This window comes from Heterodontus francisci, chromosome 34 (genome assembly GCF_036365525.1).
Source record: "Heterodontus francisci isolate sHetFra1 chromosome 34, sHetFra1.hap1, whole genome shotgun sequence".
NCBI classification, from domain to species: domain Eukaryota; kingdom Metazoa; phylum Chordata; class Chondrichthyes; order Heterodontiformes; family Heterodontidae; genus Heterodontus; species Heterodontus francisci.
In genome coordinates, this window is record NC_090404.1 from 18764235 (window position 1) to 18787381 (window position 23147).

The 23147-nt window shown below is 47.2% G+C and overlaps 14 non-coding genes across 14 annotated transcripts; 7 read left to right on the top strand and 7 right to left on the bottom strand.

The window, feature by feature from the left end:
• Positions 1 to 2188: 2188 nt before the first annotated feature.
• On the bottom strand, positions 2189 to 2262 carry trnai-aau (transfer RNA isoleucine (anticodon AAU)). The gene has a single exon. It is a non-coding gene; the product is annotated as a tRNA-Ile (tRNA).
• A 368-nt stretch (positions 2263 to 2630) lies between these two features.
• trnal-cag (transfer RNA leucine (anticodon CAG)) lies at positions 2631 to 2712 on the top strand. The gene has a single exon. It is a non-coding gene; the product is annotated as a tRNA-Leu (tRNA).
• Positions 2713 to 5238: 2526 nt separating this feature from the next.
• Positions 5239 to 5312, bottom strand: trnai-aau (transfer RNA isoleucine (anticodon AAU)). The gene has a single exon. It is a non-coding gene; the product is annotated as a tRNA-Ile (tRNA).
• A 368-nt stretch (positions 5313 to 5680) lies between these two features.
• Positions 5681 to 5762, top strand: trnal-cag (transfer RNA leucine (anticodon CAG)). Its single transcript has one exon. It is a non-coding gene; the product is annotated as a tRNA-Leu (tRNA).
• A 2526-nt stretch (positions 5763 to 8288) lies between these two features.
• On the bottom strand, positions 8289 to 8362 carry trnai-aau (transfer RNA isoleucine (anticodon AAU)). The gene has a single exon. It is a non-coding gene; the product is annotated as a tRNA-Ile (tRNA).
• A 368-nt stretch (positions 8363 to 8730) lies between these two features.
• trnal-cag (transfer RNA leucine (anticodon CAG)) lies at positions 8731 to 8812 on the top strand. Its single transcript has one exon. It is a non-coding gene; the product is annotated as a tRNA-Leu (tRNA).
• Positions 8813 to 11338: 2526 nt separating this feature from the next.
• Positions 11339 to 11412, bottom strand: trnai-aau (transfer RNA isoleucine (anticodon AAU)). Its single transcript has one exon. It is a non-coding gene; the product is annotated as a tRNA-Ile (tRNA).
• Positions 11413 to 11780: 368 nt separating this feature from the next.
• On the top strand, positions 11781 to 11862 carry trnal-cag (transfer RNA leucine (anticodon CAG)). Its single transcript has one exon. It is a non-coding gene; the product is annotated as a tRNA-Leu (tRNA).
• A 2526-nt stretch (positions 11863 to 14388) lies between these two features.
• Positions 14389 to 14462, bottom strand: trnai-aau (transfer RNA isoleucine (anticodon AAU)). Its single transcript has one exon. It is a non-coding gene; the product is annotated as a tRNA-Ile (tRNA).
• A 368-nt stretch (positions 14463 to 14830) lies between these two features.
• On the top strand, positions 14831 to 14912 carry trnal-cag (transfer RNA leucine (anticodon CAG)). Its single transcript has one exon. It is a non-coding gene; the product is annotated as a tRNA-Leu (tRNA).
• Positions 14913 to 17438: 2526 nt separating this feature from the next.
• On the bottom strand, positions 17439 to 17512 carry trnai-aau (transfer RNA isoleucine (anticodon AAU)). Its single transcript has one exon. It is a non-coding gene; the product is annotated as a tRNA-Ile (tRNA).
• Positions 17513 to 17880: 368 nt separating this feature from the next.
• trnal-uag (transfer RNA leucine (anticodon UAG)) lies at positions 17881 to 17962 on the top strand. Its single transcript has one exon. It is a non-coding gene; the product is annotated as a tRNA-Leu (tRNA).
• Positions 17963 to 20488: 2526 nt separating this feature from the next.
• trnai-aau (transfer RNA isoleucine (anticodon AAU)) lies at positions 20489 to 20562 on the bottom strand. Its single transcript has one exon. It is a non-coding gene; the product is annotated as a tRNA-Ile (tRNA).
• Positions 20563 to 20930: 368 nt separating this feature from the next.
• trnal-cag (transfer RNA leucine (anticodon CAG)) lies at positions 20931 to 21012 on the top strand. Its single transcript has one exon. It is a non-coding gene; the product is annotated as a tRNA-Leu (tRNA).
• The last annotated feature ends 2135 nt before the right edge of the window (positions 21013 to 23147 follow it).

Here is a 23147-nt window from a genome sequence, read left to right on the forward strand (position 1 = left end):
GCTCCATTCTCTCTTTTCACCGCTGTCTATATCACAGAAATTCCAACCCATGTCTCCTGAAATTGAGTTTCGCATGGATTTCTGCTTCTCGAGTGCTCTATATTTTCTTACCATCTTTCTGATCATCTTCCGATAAGCCTCAGCTATTCGGCCTCTGAAGACCTTCGATTGCCATAGCTATCTTCATTTGAACTGCTAGTTTATCTGCTTCTCATGCAGCCAAATCAAAGAACCATAGCTCTACCATTTCTTTGAAAAGTTTGAATTTGGCAAGAGGATCGAGGCTTTCCACTTGGTAGATGGGAATTTAAACGTCATCATGTGGACATTCCTGGGATTTTCCCTGCTTTCCGAGGTAGGAAGAAGCTTTCCTGCTTTCCTCTGCACGAAGGTTTCAATGTGCTGCCGATCTGGCTGCCTGCAGTACTTTTACTTGCCGTCACCTCTTTCTGAACTCTATGGCACTGCAGGTCTGTGGCCCTGTTGCTCCCCTTCGCACGCTTTTTCAGGCATTGTCCACAAAGCAGTTTATTTTGCTGTCAATGGCACCAGGATGCCTCAAATAGCTGTAATGGCTGTGATGGCTATTTGCAGCATTTTATTTTAAGCCTGCTTTTCAATCGACCTGCACTGGCCTTTTTCAGCCTTTTGCAAGCTTGTCTTTGAATTAACTTGCAGCGGCATGCCCCAAATCAACCGATCACACCCCTTCGCTACTGAACCGCCGGCCCCTCAGTGCAGCTACTCACTGTTGCCAATGAAGTACTGCCTTCTGATAGTGCTTCACCTCTCGGAGCTCTGTCGACAGCTTCTGCGCCCCTCGCGGAATTCTGCTGCAGTGCCAAGCTGAATGTGACGCTCTCCCGATGTGCCGTAAAAAGTCCAAATCTTCGACAAATCGTTCGCTGTGACCGCATTGTGCTCCCTCTATCCTTCAAACACAAAGTCGCCAATCAATCACGCAGGTAGGACAGGTAAACTATATTGTGACTTCTTGATTTGACGATGAGAGTAGAAGATCAATATCGCTGGAGAGTTTTCACCAGAGCGTCTTGCTCGTTCAACAAACAGATTCCGACTGCTATGTCACGTGACAGACGACATCATATCCTCCCTGACGATGCATACGAGTTATCGACATACCCGCTGAAAGACGTACGACAACAGCAACCATCGTCGGGGATCTGTGGACTTGCACTCCAAGGTGCCATTGTTCCTTTATACTTCTTCCATTTATTGTGTATTCCCTCGCCTTATTAGGCTTCCCCAAATGCGTTCCCTCACACCTCTGTGGATTGAATTCCAATTGCCGCTGTTCTGCCGATGTCACTCGTCCGTTCATATCTTCCTGCAGTCTCCAGCTTTCTCCTCATTATCACCCCTAAAGCCCAGTCTCCTTTGACAGCACCTTCCAAACCCGTCACCTCGATCGCCTTAAATGACAAGGGCAACAGTCGCATGGGGAACACCACTACCTACAAGTTCCCCACCAAAGCACACACCATCCTGACGTGGCATTATATCGCCGTTCTTTCACTGTCACTGAGTCACAATTCTGGAAGCCCCTCCCTAACAGCACTGGGTGTACCGGCTGCACATGGACTGCAGTAGTTCAAGAAGGTGGCTCGCCACCACCACCTTCTCAAGAGCAATTATTGATGGGCCAGCGATGCTAACATCCCATGAAGGAAGATAAAAGGGAACATGTGAGAAACTCAGTTCTCCTGGGTGGCAATTTGTTATTTGGCGATTTGAACGGAGGTAAGCCAGCAGAAAGATGCAAAGCAATGTTCAAATAGACTGACATTTTTTGTTTATTTTTTCACGGGGCATCAGTGAGAAAGGCAGCATTTATTGTCCGTCCTTAATTGCCCTTGAAAGGTCAGTGGCCAGTTCGGCCATTTCAGAGGACAGTTAAAAGTACTGTGGGTCAGGAGGCGCCAGAAGAGGTAAAGGAAGGCAGGTCTCTTTCCTGAAATGACATCGGTGCAGCAGATGGGTTTTCCAGCAAAGGATGATGGTTTCACAGCACCTTGAGTGAGCGAAGGTGAAATGGGGCATATTTGCATTTGTGAATGAAATGGAAAATGGTTGAGCTGTTGTGGGGGGATTTGTATTAGTATTTGCTCATGGATTGTAAATGCAATGCACCCAAGCAAGGCAATTACTGCCCCTGTGCTTAAATTAGTGGCCTGTATGGGGATTGAACCCAGGACCTTGGCGTTATTAGCACCACGCTCTAACCATCTGAGCTAACAGGCCTTGACACTCAGCTACCTGTTAATGTTAATGTTGTACGCCTGTCACCTTTCATCAGCACTCTCTTTCTCTCTCCACAGATGCTGAGTTTCAGCAACACTTGCTCTTTTTCTTTCACATTTCCAACATGCACACACACTTTGACTTTGATTTCTATCTTCAAGTGGCTTTTGCAAACTCCATTTATCCACAAAGCCTGCATTACCAATTCAACAATGCAACCACTCGGCCTGCACTTTCAATGCATTGTGCTTACAAATTCCTCTCACTTCCATCTTCCCAAGCAAAGACCTCCATTCACAGGATAATTCTGAAGAAAAGCACCTTTCAATCACCAATCAATTCCTTTACAGCCACAACCTCGACTGCATGGTAGCGTGGCCGAGCGGTCTAAGGCGCTGGATTCAGGTTCCAGTCTCTTCGGAGGCGTGGGTTCGAATCCCACCGCTGCCAGCATTTGACTCCCTGTTCCTTTTGGGCACACTCATTCTGCTGTGCTGGGCACATTGTCGCCGGGACAAGTCCACTTCTTCCCTGCGGCCCCTTTGCTTTCACCACCTTGGCTCCTGTGCCAGTATTTGAAGACATGGCTAATGCTCGCAAACTCTCTTGGCCTGCGAGCGTTACCTTTCTATTTATGCTACTCTTTCAATAAAACTTCAATGTCAAGACATTCTACCAGGGCATTTTGAAAATCTTCATTGTCATTCGCAACTCTGCAATTCTTTCACATGAGTCCATTTCAGAAAGGTTTCAATCCTTGCCATTGTCCCTACAGCCACTGACAAATTGCTCCATTCTCTCTTTTCACCGCTGTCTATATCACAGAAATTCCAACCCATGTCTCCTGAAATTGAGTTTCGCATGGATTTCTGCTTCTCGAGTGCTCTATATTTTCTTACCATCTTTCTGATCATCTTCCGATAAGCCTCAGCTATTCGGCCTCTGAAGACCTTCGATTGCCATAGCTATCTTCATTTGAACTGCTAGTTTATCTGCTTCTCATGCAGCCAAATCAAAGAACCATAGCTCTACCATTTCTTTGAAAAGTTTGAATTTGGCAAGAGGATCGAGGCTTTCCACTTGGTAGATGGGAATTTAAACGTCATCATGTGGACATTCCTGGGATTTTCCCTGCTTTCCGAGGTAGGAAGAAGCTTTCCTGCTTTCCTCTGCACGAAGGTTTCAATGTGCTGCCGATCTGGCTGCCTGCAGTACTTTTACTTGCCGTCACCTCTTTCTGAACTCTATGGCACTGCAGGTCTGTGGCCCTGTTGCTCCCCTTCGCACGCTTTTTCAGGCATTGTCCACAAAGCAGTTTATTTTGCTGTCAATGGCACCAGGATGCCTCAAATAGCTGTAATGGCTGTGATGGCTATTTGCAGCATTTTATTTTAAGCCTGCTTTTCAATCGACCTGCACTGGCCTTTTTCAGCCTTTTGCAAGCTTGTCTTTGAATTAACTTGCAGCGGCATGCCCCAAATCAACCGATCACACCCCTTCGCTACTGAACCGCCGGCCCCTCAGTGCAGCTACTCACTGTTGCCAATGAAGTACTGCCTTCTGATAGTGCTTCACCTCTCGGAGCTCTGTCGACAGCTTCTGCGCCCCTCGCGGAATTCTGCTGCAGTGCCAAGCTGAATGTGACGCTCTCCCGATGTGCCGTAAAAAGTCCAAATCTTCGACAAATCGTTCGCTGTGACCGCATTGTGCTCCCTCTATCCTTCAAACACAAAGTCGCCAATCAATCACGCAGGTAGGACAGGTAAACTATATTGTGACTTCTTGATTTGACGATGAGAGTAGAAGATCAATATCGCTGGAGAGTTTTCACCAGAGCGTCTTGCTCGTTCAACAAACAGATTCCGACTGCTATGTCACGTGACAGACGACATCATATCCTCCCTGACGATGCATACGAGTTATCGACATACCCGCTGAAAGACGTACGACAACAGCAACCATCGTCGGGGATCTGTGGACTTGCACTCCAAGGTGCCATTGTTCCTTTATACTTCTTCCATTTATTGTGCATTCCCTCGCCTTATTAGGCTTCCCCAAATGCGTTCCCTCACACCTCTGTGGATTGAATTCCAATTGCCGCTGTTCTGCCGATGTCACTCGTCCGTTCATATCTTCCTGCAGTCTCCAGCTTTCTCCTCATTATCACCCCTAAAGCCCAGTCTCCTTTGACAGCACCTTCCAAACCCGTCACCTCGATCGCCTTAAATGACAAGGGCAACAGTCGCATGGGGAACACCACTACCTACAAGTTCCCCACCAAAGCACACACCATCCTGACGTGGCATTATATCGCCGTTCTTTCACTGTCACTGAGTCACAATTCTGGAAGCCCCTCCCTAACAGCACTGGGTGTACCGGCTGCACATGGACTGCAGTAGTTCAAGAAGGTGGCTCGCCACCACCACCTTCTCAAGAGCAATTATTGATGGGCCAGCGATGCTAACATCCCATGAAGGAAGATAAAAGGGAACATGTGAGAAACTCAGTTCTCCTGGGTGGCAATTTGTTATTTGGCGATTTGAACGGAGGTAAGCCAGCAGAAAGATGCAAAGCAATGTTCAAATAGACTGACATTTTTTGTTTATTTTTTCACGGGGCATCAGTGAGAAAGGCAGCATTTATTGTCCGTCCTTAATTGCCCTTGAAAGGTCAGTGGCCAGTTCGGCCATTTCAGAGGACAGTTAAAAGTACTGTGGGTCAGGAGGCGCCAGAAGAGGTAAAGGAAGGCAGGTCTCTTTCCTGAAATGACATCGGTGCAGCAGATGGGTTTTCCAGCAAAGGATGATGGTTTCACAGCACCTTGAGTGAGCGAAGGTGAAATGGGGCATATTTGCATTTGTGAATGAAATGGAAAATGGTTGAGCTGTTGTGGGGGGATTTGTATTAGCATTTGCTCATGGATTGTAAATGCAATGCACCCAAGCAAGTCAATTACTGCCCCTGTGCTTAAATTAGTGGCCTGTATGGGGATTGAACCCAGGACCTTGGCGTTATTAGCACCACGCTCTAACCATCTGAGCTAACAGGCCTTGACACTCAGCTACCTGTTAATGTTAATGTTGTACGCCTGTCACCTTTCATCAGCACTCTCTTTCTCTCTCCACAGATGCTGAGTTTCAGCAACACTTGCTCTTTTTCTTTCACATTTCCAACATGCACACACACTTTGACTTTGATTTCTATCTTCAAGTGGCTTTTGCAAACTCCATTTATCCACAAAGCCTGCATTACCAATTCAACAATGCAACCACTCGGCCTGCACTTTCAATGCATTGTGCTTACAAATTCCTCTCACTTCCATCTTCCCAAGCAAAGACCTCCATTCACAGGATAATTCTGAAGAAAAGCACCTTTCAATCACCAATCAATTCCTTTACAGCCACAACCTCGACTGCATGGTAGCGTGGCCGAGCGGTCTAAGGCGCTGGATTCAGGTCCCAGTCTCTTCGGAGGCGTGGGTTCGAATCCCACCGCTGTCAGCATTTGACTCCCTGTTCCTTTTGGGCACACTCATTCTGCTGTGCTGGGCACATTGTCGCCGGGACAAGTCCACTTCTTCCCTGCGGCCCCTTTGCTTTCACCACCTTGGCTCCTGTGCCAGTATTTGAAGACATGGCTAATGCTCGCAAACTCTCTTGGCCTGCGAGCGTTACCTTTCTATTTATGCTACTCTTTCAATAAAACTTCAATGTCAAGACATTCTACCAGGGCATTTTGAAAATCTTCATTGTCATTCGCAACTCTGCAATTCTTTCACATGAGTCCATTTCAGAAAGGTTTCAATCCTTGCCATTGTCCCTACAGCCACTGACAAATTGCTCCATTCTCTCTTTTCACCGCTGTCTATATCACAGAAATTCCAACCCATGTCTCCTGAAATTGAGTTTCGCATGGATTTCTGCTTCTCGAGTGCTCTATATTTTCTTACCATCTTTCTGATCATCTTCCGATAAGCCTCAGCTATTCGGCCTCTGAAGACCTTCGATTGCCATAGCTATCTTCATTTGAACTGCTAGTTTATCTGCTTCTCATGCAGCCAAATCAAAGAACCATAGCTCTACCATTTCTTTGAAAAGTTTGAATTTGGCAAGAGGATCGAGGCTTTCCACTTGGTAGATGGGAATTTAAACGTCATCATGTGGACATTCCTGGGATTTTCCCTGCTTTCCGAGGTAGGAAGAAGCTTTCCTGCTTTCCTCTGCACGAAGGTTTCAATGTGCTGCCGATCTGGCTGCCTGCAGTACTTTTACTTGCCGTCACCTCTTTCTGAACTCTATGGCACTGCAGGTCTGTGGCCCTGTTGCTCCCCTTCGCACGCTTTTTCAGGCATTGTCCACAAAGCAGTTTATTTTGCTGTCAATGGCACCAGGATGCCTCAAATAGCTGTAATGGCTGTGATGGCTATTTGCAGCATTTTATTTTAAGCCTGCTTTTCAATCGACCTGCACTGGCCTTTTTCAGCCTTTTGCAAGCTTGTCTTTGAATTAACTTGCAGCGGCATGCCCCAAATCAACCGATCACACCCCTTCGCTACTGAACCGCCGGCCCCTCAGTGCAGCTACTCACTGTTGCCAATGAAGTACTGCCTTCTGATAGTGCTTCACCTCTCGGAGCTCTGTCGACAGCTTCTGCGCCCCTCGCGGAATTCTGCTGCAGTGCCAAGCTGAATGTGACGCTCTCCCGATGTGCCGTAAAAAGTCCAAATCTTCGACAAATCGTTCGCTGTGACCGCATTGTGCTCCCTCTATCCTTCAAACACAAAGTCGCCAATCAATCACGCAGGTAGGACAGGTAAACTATATTGTGACTTCTTGATTTGACGATGAGAGTAGAAGATCAATATCGCTGGAGAGTTTTCACCAGAGCGTCTTGCTCGTTCAACAAACAGATTCCGACTGCTATGTCACGTGACAGACGACATCATATCCTCCCTGACGATGCATACGAGTTATCGACATACCCGCTGAAAGACGTACGACAACAGCAACCATCGTCGGGGATCTGTGGACTTGCACTCCAAGGTGCCATTGTTCCTTTATACTTCTTCCATTTATTGTGCATTCCCTCGCCTTATTAGCCTTCCCCAAATGCGTTCCCTCACACCTCTGTGGATTGAATTCCAATTGCCGCTGTTCTGCCGATGTCACTCGTCCGTTCATATCTTCCTGCAGTCTCCAGCTTTCTCCTCATTATCACCCCTAAAGCCCAGTCTCCTTTGACAGCACCTTCCAAACCCGTCACCTCGATCGCCTTAAATGACAAGGGCAACAGTCGCATGGGGAACACCACTACCTACAAGTTCCCCACCAAAGCACACACCATCCTGACGTGGCATTATATCGCCGTTCTTTCACTGTCACTGAGTCACAATTCTGGAAGCCCCTCCCTAACAGCACTGGGTGTACCGGCTGCACATGGACTGCAGTAGTTCAAGAAGGTGGCTCGCCACCACCACCTTCTCAAGAGCAAATATTGATGGGCCAGCGATGCTAACATCCCATGAAGGAAGATAAAAGGGAACATGTGAGAAACTCAGTTCTCCTGGGTGGCAATTTGTTATTTGGCGATTTGAACGGAGGTAAGCCAGCAGAAAGATGCAAAGCAATGTTCAAATAGACTGACATTTTTTGTTTATTTTTTCACGGGGCATCAGTGAGAAAGGCAGCATTTATTGTCCGTCCTTAATTGCCCTTGAAAGGTCAGTGGCCAGTTCGGCCATTTCAGAGGACAGTTAAAAGTACTGTGGGTCAGGAGGCGCCAGAAGAGGTAAAGGAAGGCAGGTCTCTTTCCTGAAATGACATCGGTGCAGCAGATGGGTTTTCCAGCAAAGGATGATGGTTTCACAGCACCTTGAGTGAGCGAAGGTGAAATGGGGCATATTTGCATTTGTGAATGAAATGGAAAATGGTTGAGCTGTTGTGGGGGGATTTGTATTAGTATTTGCTCATGGATTGTAAATGCAATGCACCCAAGCAAGGCAATTACTGCCCCTGTGCTTAAATTAGTGGCCTGTATGGGGATTGAACCCAGGACCTTGGCGTTATTAGCACCACGCTCTAACCATCTGAGCTAACAGGCCTTGACACTCAGTTACCTGTTAATGTTAATGTTGTACGCCTGTCACCTTTCATCAGCACTCTCTTTCTCTCTCCACAGATGCTGAGTTTCAGCAACACTTGCTCTTTTTCTTTCACATTTCCAACATGCACACACACTTTGACTTTGATTTCTATCTTCAAGTGGCTTTTGCAAACTCCATTTATCCACAAAGCCTGCATTACCAATTCAACAATGCAACCACTCGGCCTGCACTTTCAATGCATTGTGCTTACAAATTCCTCTCACTTCCATCTTCCCAAGCAAAGACCTCCATTCACAGGATAATTCTGAAGAAAAGCACCTTTCAATCACCAATCAATTCCTTTACAGCCACAACCTCGACTACATGGTAGCGTGGCCGAGCGGTCTAAGGCGCTGGATTCAGGTTCCAGTCTCTTCGGAGGCGTGGGTTCGAATCCCACCGCTGCCAGCATTTGACTCCCTGTTCCTTTTGGGCACACTCATTCTGCTGTGCTGGGCACATTGTCGCCGGGACAAGTCCACTTCTTCCCTGCGGCCCCTTTGCTTTCACCACCTTGGCTCCTGTGCCAGTATTTGAAGACATGGCTAATGCTCGCAAACTCTCTTGGCCTGCGAGCGTTACCTTTCTATTTATGCTACTCTTTCAATAAAACTTCAATGTCAAGACATTCTACCAGGGCATTTTGAAAATCTTCATTGTCATTCGCAACTCTGCAATTCTTTCACATGAGTCCATTTCAGAAAGGTTTCAATCCTTGCCATTGTCCCTACAGCCACTGACAAATTGCTCCATTCTCTCTTTTCACCGCTGTCTATATCACAGAAATTCCAACCCATGTCTCCTGAAATTGAGTTTCGCATGGATTTCTGCTTCTCGAGTGCTCTATATTTTCTTACCATCTTTCTGATCATCTTCCGATAAGCCTCAGCTATTCGGCCTCTGAAGACCTTCGATTGCCATAGCTATCTTCATTTGAACTGCTAGTTTATCTGCTTCTCATGCAGCCAAATCAAGGAACCATAGCTCTACCATTTCTTTGAAAAGTTTGAATTTGGCAAGAGGATCGAGGCTTTCCACTTGGTAGATGGGAATTTAAACGTCATCATGTGGACATTCCTGGGATTTTCCCTGCTTTCCGAGGTAGGAAGAAGCTTTCCTGCTTTCCTCTGCACGAAGGTTTCAATGTGCTGCCGATCTGGCTGCCTGCAGTACTTTTACTTGCCGTCACCTCTTTCTGAACTCTATGGCACTGCAGGTCTGTGGCCCTGTTGCTCCCCTTCGCACGCTTTTTCAGGCATTGTCCACAAAGCAGTTTATTTTGCTGTCAATGGCACCAGGATGCCTCAAATAGCTGTAATGGCTGTGATGGCTATTTGCAGCATTTTATTTTAAGCCTGCTTTTCAATCGACCTGCACTGGCCTTTTTCAGCCTTTTGCAAGCTTGTCTTTGAATTAACTTGCAGCGGCATGCCCCAAATCAACCGATCACACCCCTTCGCTACTGAACCGCCGGCCCCTCAGTGCAGCTACTCACTGTTGCCAATGAAGTACTGCCTTCTGATAGTGCTTCACCTCTCGGAGCTCTGTCGACAGCTTCTGCGCCCCTCGCGGAATTCTGCTGCAGTGCCAAGCTGAATGTGACGCTCTCCCGATGTGCCGTAAAAAGTCCAAATCTTCGACAAATCGTTCGCTGTGACCGCATTGTGCTCCCTCTATCCTTCAAACACAAAGTCGCCAATCAATCACGCAGGTAGGACAGGTAAACTATATTGTGACTTCTTGATTTGACGATGAGAGTAGAAGATCAATATCGCTGGAGAGTTTTCACCAGAGCGTCTTGCTCGTTCAACAAACAGATTCCGACTGCTATGTCACGTGACAGACGACATCATATCCTCCCTGACGATGCATACGAGTTATCGACATACCCGCTGAAAGACGTACGACAACAGCAACCATCGTCGGGGATCTGTGGACTTGCACTCCAAGGTGCCATTGTTCCTTTATACTTCTTCCATTTATTGTGTATTCCCTCGCCTTATTAGCCTTCCCCAAATGCGTTCCCTCACACCTCTGTGGATTGAATTCCAATTGCCGCTGTTCTGCCGATGTCACTCGTCCGTTCATATCTTCCTGCAGTCTCCAGCTTTCTCCTCATTATCACCCCTAAAGCCCAGTCTCCTTTGACAGCACCTTCCAAACCCGTCACCTCGATCGCCTTAAATGACAAGGGCAACAGTCGCATGGGGAACACCACTACCTACAAGTTCCCCACCAAAGCACACACCATCCTGACGTGGCATTATATCGCCGTTCTTTCACTGTCACTGAGTCACAATTCTGGAAGCCCCTCCCTAACAGCACTGGGTGTACCGGCTGCACATGGACTGCAGTAGTTCAAGAAGGTGGCTCGCCACCACCACCTTCTCAAGAGCAAATATTGATGGGCCAGCGATGCTAACATCCCATGAAGGAAGATAAAAGGGAACATGTGAGAAACTCAGTTCTCCTGGGTGGCAATTTGTTATTTGGCGATTTGAACGGAGGTAAGCCAGCAGAAAGATGCAAAGCAATGTTCAAATAGACTGACATTTTTTGTTTATTTTTTCACGGGGCATCAGTGAGAAAGGCAGCATTTATTGTCCGTCCTTAATTGCCCTTGAAAGGTCAGTGGCCAGTTCGGCCATTTCAGAGGACAGTTAAAAGTACTGTGGGTCAGGAGGCGCCAGAAGAGGTAAAGGAAGGCAGGTCTCTTTCCTGAAATGACATCGGTGCAGCAGATGGGTTTTCCAGCAAAGGATGATGGTTTCACAGCACCTTGAGTGAGCGAAGGTGAAATGGGGCATATTTGCATTTGTGAATGAAATGGAAAATGGTGGAGCTGTTGTGGGGGGATTTGTATTAGTATTTGCTCATGGATTGTAAATGCAATGCACCCAAGCAAGGCAATTACTGCCCCTGTGCTTAAATTAGTGGCCTGTATGGGGATTGAACCCAGGACCTTGGCGTTATTAGCACCACGCTCTAACCATCTGAGCTAACAGGCCTTGACACTCAGTTACCTGTTAATGTTAATGTTGTACGCCTGTCACCTTTCATCAGCACTCTCTTTCTCTCTCCACAGATGCTGAGTTTCAGCAACACTTGCTCTTTTTCTTTCACATTTCCAACATGCACACACACTTTGACTTTGATTTCTATCTTCAAGTGGCTTTTGCAAACTCCATTTATCCACAAAGCCTGCATTACCAATTCAACAATGCAACCACTCGGCCTGCACTTTCAATGCATTGTGCTTACAAATTCCTCTCACTTCCATCTTCCCAAGCAAAGACCTCCATTCACAGGATAATTCTGAAGAAAAGCACCTTTCAATCACCAATCAATTCCTTTACAGCCACAACCTCGACTACATGGTAGCGTGGCCGAGCGGTCTAAGGCGCTGGATTCAGGTTCCAGTCTCTTCGGAGGCGTGGGTTCGAATCCCACCGCTGCCAGCATTTGACTCCCTGTTCCTTTTGGGCACACTCATTCTGCTGTGCTGGGCACTTTGTCGCCGGGACAAGTCCACTTCTTCCCTGCGGCCCCTTTGCTTTCACCACCTTGGCTCCTGTGCCAGTATTTGAAGACATGGCTAATGCTCGCAAACTCTCTTGGCCTGCGAGCGTTACCTTTCTATTTATGCTACTCTTTCAATAAAACTTCAATGTCAAGACATTCTACCAGGGCATTTTGAAAATCTTCATTGTCATTCGCAACTCTGCAATTCTTTCACATGAGTCCATTTCAGAAAGGTTTCAATCCTTGCCATTGTCCCTACAGCCACTGACAAATTGCTCCATTCTCTCTTTTCACCGCTGTCTATATCACAGAAATTCCAACCCATGTCTCCTGAAATTGAGTTTCGCATGGATTTCTGCTTCTCGAGTGCTCTATATTTTCTTACCATCTTTCTGATCATCTTCCGATAAGCCTCAGCTATTCGGCCTCTGAAGACCTTCGATTGCCATAGCTATCTTCATTTGAACTGCTAGTTTATCTGCTTCTCATGCAGCCAAATCAAGGAACCATAGCTCTACCATTTCTTTGAAAAGTTTGAATTTGGCAAGAGGATCGAGGCTTTCCACTTGGTAGATGGGAATTTAAACGTCATCATGTGGACATTCCTGGGATTTTCCCTGCTTTCCGAGGTAGGAAGAAGCTTTCCTGCTTTCCTCTGCACGAAGGTTTCAATGTGCTGCCGATCTGGCTGCCTGCAGTACTTTTACTTGCCGTCACCTCTTTCTGAACTCTATGGCACTGCAGGTCTGTGGCCCTGTTGCTCCCCTTCGCACGCTTTTTCAGGCATTGTCCACAAAGCAGTTTATTTTGCTGTCAATGGCACCAGGATGCCTCAAATAGCTGTAATGGCTGTGATGGCTATTTGCAGCATTTTATTTTAAGCCTGCTTTTCAATCGACCTGCACTGGCCTTTTTCAGCCTTTTGCAAGCTTGTCTTTGAATTAACTTGCAGCGGCATGCCCCAAATCAACCGATCACACCCCTTCGCTACTGAACCGCCGGCCCCTCAGTGCAGCTACTCACTGTTGCCAATGAAGTACTGCCTTCTGATAGTGCTTCACCTCTCGGAGCTCTGTCGACAGCTTCTGCGCCCCTCGCGGAATTCTGCTGCAGTGCCAAGCTGAATGTGACGCTCTCCCGATGTGCCGTAAAAAGTCCAAATCTTCGACAAATCGTTCGCTGTGACCGCATTGTGCTCCCTCTATCCTTCAAACACAAAGTCGCCAATCAATCACGCAGGTAGGACAGGTAAACTATATTGTGACTTCTTGATTTGACGATGAGAGTAGAAGATCAATATCGCTGGAGAGTTTTCACCAGAGCGTCTTGCTCGTTCAACAAACAGATTCCGACTGCTATGTCACGTGACAGACGACATCATATCCTCCCTGACGATGCATACGAGTTATCGACATACCCGCTGAAAGACGTACGACAACAGCAACCATCGTCGGGGATCTGTGGACTTGCACTCCAAGGTGCCATTGTTCCTTTATACTTCTTCCATTTATTGTGTATTCCCTCGCCTTATTAGGCTTCCCCAAATGCGTTCCCTCACACCTCTGTGGATTGAATTCCAATTGCCGCTGTTCTGCCGATGTCACTCGTCCGTTCATATCTTCCTGCAGTCTCCAGCTTTCTCCTCATTATCACCCCTAAAGCCCAGTCTCCTTTGACAGCACCTTCCAAACCCGTCACCTCGATCGCCTTAAATGACAAGGGCAACAGTCGCATGGGGAACACCACTACCTACAAGTTCCCCACCAAAGCACACACCATCCTGACGTGGCATTATATCGCCGTTCTTTCACTGTCACTGAGTCACAATTCTGGAAGCCCCTCCCTAACAGCACTGGGTGTACCGGCTGCACATGGACTGCAGTAGTTCAAGAAGGTGGCTCGCCACCACCACCTTCTCAAGAGCAAATATTGATGGGCCAGCGATGCTAACATCCCATGAAGGAAGATAAAAGGGAACATGTGAGAAACTCAGTTCTCCTGGGTGGCAATTTGTTATTTGGCGATTTGAACGGAGGTAAGCCAGCAGAAAGATGCAAAGCAATGTTCAAATAGACTGACATTTTTTGTTTATTTTTTCACGGGGCATCAGTGAGAAAGGCAGCATTTATTGTCCGTCCTTAATTGCCCTTGAAAGGTCAGTGGCCAGTTCGGCCATTTCAGAGGACAGTTAAAAGTACTGTGGGTCAGGAGGCGCCAGAAGAGGTAAAGGAAGGCAGGTCTCTTTCCTGAAATGACATCGGTGCAGCAGATGGGTTTTCCAGCAAAGGATGATGGTTTCACAGCACCTTGAGTGAGCGAAGGTGAAATGGGGCATATTTGCATTTGTGAATGAAATGGAAAATGGTTGAGCTGTTGTGGGGGGATTTGTATTAGTATTTGCTCATGGATTGTAAATGCAATGCACCCAAGCAAGGCAATTACTGCCCCTGTGCTTAAATTAGTGGCCTGTATGGGGATTGAACCCAGGACCTTGGCGTTATTAGCACCACGCTCTAACCATCTGAGCTAACAGGCCTTGACACTCAGCTACCTGTTAATGTTAATGTTGTACGCCTGTCACCTTTCATCAGCACTCTCTTTCTCTCTCCACAGATGCTGAGTTTCAGCAACACTTGCTCTTTTTCTTTCACATTTCCAACATGCACACACACTTTGACTTTGATTTCTATCTTCAAGTGGCTTTTGCAAACTCCATTTATCCACAAAGCCTGCATTACCAATTCAACAATGCAACCACTCGGCCTGCACTTTCAATGCATTGTGCTTACAAATTCCTCTCACTTCCATCTTCCCAAGCAAAGACCTCCATTCACAGGATAATTCTGAAGAAAAGCACCTTTCAATCACCAATCAATTCCTTTACAGCCACAACCTCGACTGCATGGTAGCGTGGCCGAGCGGTCTAAGGCGCTGGATTCAGGTTCCAGTCTCTTCGGAGGCGTGGGTTCGAATCCCACCGCTGCCAGCATTTGACTCCCTGTTCCTTTTGGGCACACTCATTCTGCTGTGCTGGGCACATTGTCGCCGGGACAAGTCCACTTCTTCCCTGCGGCCCCTTTGCTTTCACCACCTTGGCTCCTGTGCCAGTATTTGAAGACATGGCTAATGCTCGCAAACTCTCTTGGCCTGCGAGCGTTACCTTTCTATTTATGCTACTCTTTCAATAAAACTTCAATGTCAAGACATTCTACCAGGGCATTTTGAAAATCTTCATTGTCATTCGCAACTCTGCAATTCTTTCACATGAGTCCATTTCAGAAAGGTTTCAATCCTTGCCATTGTCCCTACAGCCACTGACAAATTGCTCCATTCTCTCTTTTCACCGCTGTCTATATCACAGAAATTCCAACCCATGTCTCCTGAAATTGAGTTTCGCATGGATTTCTGCTTCTCGAGTGCTCTATATTTTCTTACCATCTTTCTGATCATCTTCCGATAAGCCTCAGCTATTCGGCCTCTGAAGACCTTCGATTGCCATAGCTATCTTCATTTGAACTGCTAGTTTATCTGCTTCTCATGCAGCCAAATCAAGGAACCATAGCTCTACCATTTCTTTGAAAAGTTTGAATTTGGCAAGAGGATCGAGGCTTTCCACTTGGTAGATGGGAATTTAAACGTCATCATGTGGACATTCCTGGGATTTTCCCTGCTTTCCGAGGTAGGAAGAAGCTTTCCTGCTTTCCTCTGCACGAAGGTTTCAATGTGCTGCCGATCTGGCTGCCTGCAGTACTTTTACTTGCCGTCACCTCTTTCTGAACTCTATGGCACTGCAGGTCTGTGGCCCTGTTGCTCCCCTTCGCACGCTTTTTCAGGCATTGTCCACAAAGCAGTTTATTTTGCTGTCAATGGCACCAGGATGCCTCAAATAGCTGTAATGGCTGTGATGGCTATTTGCAGCATTTTATTTTAAGCCTGCTTTTCAATCGACCTGCACTGGCCTTTTTCAGCCTTTTGCAAGCTTGTCTTTGAATTAACTTGCAGCGGCATGCCCCAAATCAACCGATCACACCCCTTCGCTACTGAACCGCCGGCCCCTCAGTGCAGCTACTCACTGTTGCCAATGAAGTACTGCCTTCTGATAGTGCTTCACCTCTCGGAGCTCTGTCGACAGCTTCTGCGCCCCTCGCGGAATTCTGCTGCAGTGCCAAGCTGAATGTGACGCTCTCCCGATGTGCCGTAAAAAGTCCAAATCTTCGACAAATCGTTCGCTGTGACCGCATTGTGCTCCCTCTATCCTTCAAACACAAAGTCGCCAATCAATCACGCAGGTAGGACAGGTAAACTATATTGTGACTTCTTGATTTGACGATGAGAGTAGAAGATCAATATCGCTGGAGAGTTTTCACCAGAGCGTCTTGCTCGTTCAACAAACAGATTCCGACTGCTATGTCACGTGACAGACGACATCATATCCTCCCTGACGATGCATACGAGTTATCGACATACCCGCTGAAAGACGTACGACAACAGCAACCATCGTCGGGGATCTGTGGACTTGCACTCCAAGGTGCCATTGTTCCTTTATACTTCTTCCATTTATTGTGCATTCCCTCGCCTTATTAGGCTTCCCCAAATGCGTTCCCTCACACCTCTGTGGATTGAATTCCAATTGCCGCTGTTCTGCCGATGTCACTCGTCCGTTCATATCTTCCTGCAGTCTCCAGCTTTCTCCTCATTATCACCCCTAAAGCCCAGTCTCCTTTGACAGCACCTTCCAAACCCGTCACCTCGATCGCCTTAAATGACAAGGGCAACAGTCGCATGGGGAACACCACTACCTACAAGTTCCCCACCAAAGCACACACCATCCTGACGTGGCATTATATCGCCGTTCTTTCACTGTCACTGAGTCACAATTCTGGAAGCCCCTCCCTAACAGCACTGGGTGTACCGGCTGCACATGGACTGCAGTAGTTCAAGAAGGTGGCTCGCCACCACCACCTTCTCAAGAGCAAATATTGATGGGCCAGCGATGCTAACATCCCATGAAGGAAGATAAAAGGGAACATGTGAGAAACTCAGTTCTCCTGGGTGGCAATTTGTTATTTGGCGATTTGAACGGAGGTAAGCCAGCAGAAAGATGCAAAGCAATGTTCAAATAGACTGACATTTTTTGTTTATTTTTTCACGGGGCATCAGTGAGAAAGGCAGCATTTATTGTCCGTCCTTAATTGCCCTTGAAAGGTCAGTGGCCAGTTCGGCCATTTCAGAGGACAGTTAAAAGTACTGTGGGTCAGGAGGCGCCAGAAGAGGTAAAGGAAGGCAGGTCTCTTTCCTGAAATGACATCGGTGCAGCAGATGGGTTTTCCAGCAAAGGATGATGGTTTCACAGCACCTTGAGTGAGCGAAGGTGAAATGGGGCATATTTGCATTTGTGAATGAAATGGAAAATGGTTGAGCTGTTGTGGGGGGATTTGTATTAGTATTTGCTCATGGATTGTAAATGCAATGCACCCAAGCAAGGCAATTACTGCCCCTGTGCTTAAATTAGTGGCCTGTATGGGGATTGAACCCAGGACCTTGGCGTTATTAGCACCACGCTCTAACCATCTGAGCTAACAGGCCTTGACACTCAGCTACCTGTTAATGTTAATGTTGTACGCCTGTCACCTTTCATCAGCACTCTCTTTCTCTCTCCACAGATGCTGAGTTTCAGCAACACTTGCTCTTTTTCTTTCACATTTCCAACATGCACACACACTTTGACTTTGATTTCTATCTTCAAATGGCTTTTGCAAACTCCATTTATCCACAAAGCCTGCATTACCAATTCAACAATGCAACCACTCGGCCTGCACTTTCAATGCATTGTGCTTACAAATTCCTCTCACTTCCATCTTCCCAAGCAAAGACCTCCATTCACAGGATAATTCTGAAGAAAAGCACCTTTCAATCACCAATCAATTCATTTACAGCCACAACCTCGACTGCATGGTAGCGTGGCCGAGCGGTCTAAGGCGCTGGATTTAGGTTCCAGTCTCTTCGGAGGCGTGGGTTCGAATCCCACCGCTGCCAGCATTTGACTCCCTGTTCCTTTTGGGCACACTCATTCTGCTGTGCTGGGCACATTGTCGCCGGGACAAGTCCACTTCTTCCCTGCGGCCCCTTTGCTTTCACCACCTTGGCTCCTGTGCCAGTATTTGAAGACATGGCTAATGCTCGCAAACTCTCTTGGCCTGCGAGCGTTACCTTTCTATTTATGCTACTCTTTCAATAAAACTTCAATGTCAAGACATTCTACCAGGGCATTTTGAAAATCTTCATTGTCATTCGCAACTCTGCAATTCTTTCACATGAGTCCATTTCAGAAAGGTTTCAATCCTTGCCATTGTCCCTACAGCCACTGACAAATTGCTCCATTCTCTCTTTTCACCGCTGTCTATATCACAGAAATTCCAACCCATGTCTCCTGAAATTGAGTTTCGCATGGATTTCTGCTTCTCGAGTGCTCTATATTTTCTTACCATCTTTCTGATCATCTTCCGATAAGCCTCAGCTATTCGGCCTCTGAAGACCTTCGATTGCCATAGCTATCTTCATTTGAACTGCTAGTTTATCTGCTTCTCATGCAGCCAAATCAAGGAACCATAGCTCTACCATTTCTTTGAAAAGTTTGAATTTGGCAAGAGGATCGAGGCTTTCCACTTGGTAGATGGGAATTTAAACGTCATCATGTGGACATTCCTGGGATTTTCCCTGCTTTCCGAGGTAGGAAGAAGCTTTCCTGCTTTCCTCTGCACGAAGGTTTCAATGTGCTGCCGATCTGGCTGCCTGCAGTACTTTTACTTGCCGTCACCTCTTTCTGAACTCTATGGCACTGCAGGTCTGTGGCCCTGTTGCTCCCCTTCGCACGCTTTTTCAGGCATTGTCCACAAAGCAGTTTATTTTGCTGTCAATGGCACCAGGATGCCTCAAATAGCTGTAATGGCTGTGATGGCTATTTGCAGCATTTTATTTTAAGCCTGCTTTTCAATCGACCTGCACTGGCCTTTTTCAGCCTTTTGCAAGCTTGTCTTTGAATTAACTTGCAGCGGCATGCCCCAAATCAACCGATCACACCCCTTCGCTACTGAACCGCCGGCCCCTCAGTGCAGCTACTCACTGTTGCCAATGAAGTACTGCCTTCTGATAGTGCTTCACCTCTCGGAGCTCTGTCGACAGCTTCTGCGCCCCTCGCGGAATTCTGCTGCAGTGCCAAGCTGAATGTGACGCTCTCCCGATGTGCCGTAAAAAGTCCAAATCTTCGACAAATCGTTCGCTGTGACCGCATTGTGCTCCCTCTATCCTTCAAACACAAAGTCGCCAATCAATCACGCAGGTAGGACAGGTAAACTATATTGTGACTTCTTGATTTGACGATGAGAGTAGAAGATCAATATCGCTGGAGAGTTTTCACCAGAGCGTCTTGCTCGTTCAACAAACAGATTCCGACTGCTATGTCACGTGACAGACGACATCATATCCTCCCTGACGATGCATACGAGTTATCGACATACCCGCTGAAAGACGTACGACAACAGCAACCATCGTCGGGGATCTGTGGACTTGCACTCCAAGGTGCCATTGTTCCTTTATACTTCTTCCATTTATTGTGTATTCCCTCGCCTTATTAGGCTTCCCCAAATGCGTTCCCTCACACCTCTGTGGATTGAATTCCAATTGCCGCTGTTCTGCCGATGTCACTCGTCCGTTCATATCTTCCTGCAGTCTCCAGCTTTCTCCTCATTATCACCCCTAAAGCCCAGTCTCCTTTGACAGCACCTTCCAAACCCGTCACCTCGATCGCCTTAAATGACAAGGGCAACAGTCGCATGGGGAACACCACTACCTACAAGTTCCCCACCAAAGCACACACCATCCTGACGTGGCATTATATCGCCGTTCTTTCACTGTCACTGAGTCACAATTCTGGAAGCCCCTCCCTAACAGCACTGGGTGTACCGGCTGCACATGGACTGCAGTAGTTCAAGAAGGTGGCTCGCCACCACCACCTTCTCAAGAGCAATTATTGATGGGCCAGCGATGCTAACATCCCATGAAGGAAGATAAAAGGGAACATGTGAGAAACTCAGTTCTCCTGGGTGGCAATTTGTTATTTGGCGATTTGAACGGAGGGAAGCCAGCAGAAAGATGCAAAGCAATGTTCAAATAGACTGACATTTTTTGTTTATTTTTTCACGGGGCATCAGTGAGAAAGGCAGCATTTATTGTCCGTCCTTAATTGCCCTTGAAAGGTCAGTGGCCAGTTCGGCCATTTCAGAGGACAGTTAAAAGTACTGTGGGTCAGGAGGCGCCAGAAGAGGTAAAGGAAGGCAGGTCTCTTTCCTGAAATGACATCGGTGCAGCAGATGGGTTTTCCAGCAAAGGATGATGGTTTCACAGCACCTTGAGTGAGCGAAGGTGAAATGGGGCATATTTGCATTTGTGAATGAAATGGAAAATGGTTGAGCTGTTGTGGGGGGATTTGTATTAGTATTTGCTCATGGATTGTAAATGCAATGCACCCAAGCAAGGCAATTACTGCCCCTGTGCTTAAATTAGTGGCCTGTATGGGGATTGAACCCAGGACCTTGGCGTTATTAGCACCACGCTCTAACCATCTGAGCTAACAGGCCTTGACACTCAGCTACCTGTTAATGTTAATGTTGTACGCCTGTCACCTTTCATCAGCACTCTCTTTCTCTCTCCACAGATGCTGAGTTTCAGCAACACTTGCTCTTTTTCTTTCACATTTCCAACATGCACACACACTTTGACTTTGATTTCTATCTTCAAATGGCTTTTGCAAACTCCATTTATCCACAAAGCCTGCATTACCAATTCAACAATGCAACCACTCGGCCTGCACTTTCAATGCATTGTGCTTACAAATTCCTCTCACTTCCATCTTCCCAAGCAAAGACCTCCATTCACAGGATAATTCTGAAGAAAAGCACCTTTCAATCACCAATCAATTCCTTTACAGCCACAACCACGACTGCATGGTAGCGTGGCCGAGCGGTCTAAGGCGCTGGATTCAGGTTCCAGTCTCTTCGGAGGCGTGGGTTCGAATCCCACCGCTGCCAGCATTTGACTCCCTGTTCCTTTTGGGCACACCCAACACCATCAGCCTCAAGAAAACGAACATCATGGGGCAGGATGTCAGAAATGCTCCATCCATCAATATTGGCGACCACGCTCTGGAAGTGGTTCAAGAGTTCACCTACCTAGGCTCAACTATCACCAGTAACCTGTCTCTAGATGCAGAAATCAACAAGCGCATGGGTAAGGCTTCCACTGCTATGTCCAGACTGGCCAAGAGAGTGTGGGAAAATGGCACACTGACACGGAACACAAAAGTCCGAGTGTATCAGGCCTGTGTCCTCAGTACCTTGCTCTACGGCAGCGAGGCCTGGACAACGTATGCCAGCCAAGAGCGACGTCTCAATTCATTCCATCTTCGCTGCCTTCGGAGAATACTTGGCATCAGGTGGCAGGACTATATCTCCAACACAGAAGTCCTTGAAGCGGCCAACACCCCCAGCTTATACACACTACTGAGTCAGCGGCGCTTGAGATGGCTTGGCCATGTGAGCCGCATGGAAGATGGCAGGATCCCCAAAGACACATTGTACAGCGAGCTCGCCACTGGTATCAGACCCACCGGCCGTCCATGTCTCCGTTATAAAGACGTCTGCAAACGTGACATGAAATCGTGTGACATTGATCACAAGTCGTGGGAGTCAGTTGCCAGCATTCGCCAGAGCTGGCGGGCAGCCATAAAGACAGGGCTAAATTGTGGCGAGTCGAAGAGACTTAGTAGTTGGCAGGAAAAAAGACAGAGGCGCAAGGGGAGAGCCAACTGTGCAACAGCCCCAACAAACAAATTTCTCTGCAGCACCTGTGGAAGAGCCTGTCACTCCAGAATTGGCCTTTATAGCCACTCCAGGCGCTGCTTCACAAACCACTGACCACCTCCAGGCGCGTATCCATTGTCTCTCGAGATAAGGAGGCCCAAAAGAATTCTGCTGTGCTGGGCACATTGTCGCCGGGACAAGTCCACTTCTTCCCTGCGGCCCCTTTGCTTTCACCACCTTGGCTCCTGTGCCAGTATTTGAAGACATGGCTAATGCTCGCAAACTCTCTTGGCCTGCGAGCGTTACCTTTCTATTTATGCTACTCTTTCAATAAAACTTCAATGTCAAGACATTCTACCAGGGCATTTTGAAAATCTTCATTGTCATTCGCAACTCTGCAATTCTTTCACATGAGTCCATTTCAGAAAGGTTTCAATCCTTGCCATTGTCCCTACAGCCACTGACAAATTGCTCCATTCTCTCTTTTCACCGCTGTCTATATCACAGAAATTCCAACCCATGTCTCCTGAAATTGAGTTTCGCATGGATTTCTGCTTCTCGAGTGCTCTATATTTTCTTACCATCTTTCTGATCATCTTCCGATAAGCCTCAGCTATTCGGCCTCTGAAGACCTTCGATTGCCATAGCTATCTTCATTTGAACTGCTAGTTTATCTGCTTCTCATGCAGCCAAATCAAGGAACCATAGCTCTACCATTTCTTTGAAAAGTTTGAATTTGGCAAGAGGATCGAGGCTTTCCACTTGGTAGATGGGAATTTAAACGTCATCATGTGGACATTCCTGGGATTTTCCCTGCTTTCCGAGGTAGGAAGAAGCTTTCCTGCTTTCCTCTGCACGAAGGTTTCAATGTGCTGCCGATCTGGCTGCCTGCAGTACTTTTACTTGCCGTCACCTCTTTCTGAACTCTATGGCACTGCAGGTCTGTGGCCCTGTTGCTCCCCTTCGCACGCTTTTTCAGGCATTGTCCACAAAGCAGTTTATTTTGCTGTCAATGGCACCAGGATGCCTCAAATAGCTGTAATGGCTGTGATGGCTATTTGCAGCATTTTATTTTAAGCCTGCTTTTCAATCGACCTGCACTGGCCTTTTTCAGCCTTTTGCAAGCTTGTCTTTGAATTAACTTGCAGCGGCATGCCCCAAATCAACCGATCACACCCCTTCGCTACTGAACCGCCGGCCCCTCAGTGCAGCTACTCACTGTTGCCAATGAAGTACTGCCTTCTGATAGTGCTTCACCTCTCGGAGCTCTGTCGACAGCTTCTGCGCCCCTCGCGGAATTCTGCTGCAGTGCCAAGCTGAATGTGACGCTCTCCCGATGTGCCGTAAAAAGTCCAAATCTTCGA